The sequence below is a fragment of the Sinocyclocheilus anshuiensis genome, unplaced genomic scaffold, assembly GCF_001515605.1.
Source record: "Sinocyclocheilus anshuiensis isolate Anshui unplaced genomic scaffold, SAMN03320099.WGS_v1.1 scaffold513, whole genome shotgun sequence".
NCBI lineage: Eukaryota > Metazoa > Chordata > Actinopteri > Cypriniformes > Cyprinidae > Sinocyclocheilus > Sinocyclocheilus anshuiensis.
In genome coordinates this window covers 822449-823425 of record NW_015537972.1, presented here as the reverse complement: position 1 = coordinate 823425, position 977 = coordinate 822449, and positions in this window count along the sequence as shown.

Here is a 977-nt window from a genome sequence, read left to right as displayed (position 1 = left end):
AAACAAACTTTTTTTTTTTAAACAACATATATAAAAATCTAACAATCAACTATTGTTTTGGCCAACAAATATTGTAATTAATAAACTTTATGAATTTATAATATACCATATGTGACAACTTGCCCTGACCTGATATTTATGGAAGTCTCTTGTCCTGACAACACAACTTTTCAGTAACAAATGTACTTCATTATATAGTTTTTAATATATTCTTGCCTGCATGTCTGCCAATGTGATTGTAATGCTTTCGCATAATTATTGTGTTAAACAAGGGCTATCTTTCTTTTAAATTCTGAGAAAAAAAATGGTCACAGTAATAAAATAAAATAATTAAATACAAATAAAATTAAAAAAGGAAATATGTGGCTTAATAACTGATCATTAAATTATATGATGCACTTTGATTTGCTAATTTAAAAGTTTTGCAAGCCACTTTTAAGCATTTTTCAAATTGAATTTTAACTAAGAAACATTAGCTGGCAGTACCCACGTTTAATGTCTTAATAATATGTCATAAACAGCCTATATCTTCAAATTAAGCAAAGTATAAAATATGACATTTTTAGTAAAATCTGATTATTTAAATGAGCAATATTTGATGAGCGCAAGAAACATTTTTAATAAACCAGTATATTTTAACTATTAAATGTTTGATAGACCTAATGGCTTCTGAGAATAACAAGTGGCACAGTATAATGAAAGTCCTCAAAGCAACTGGAACAAATAAAAAAACACAGACAAACCGCAAACACAAAACAAACACACCATGACACTATTCGAATGCCATAAACACAAACTAAATAGCCTAAAATGTAAAATAAAACACTTTGTGTATTGCAAAAAAAAAAAAAAAGGCTAGTTTTCCAGCCGTCATCATACAGTCTTTCTTTACAGTCTATAGGATTACATGGAATCAGTTGTGTAAATGTAGTCGGTTTTAATCCTGCGAAGGCCGAAACTAATGCCTCTGACCTCCA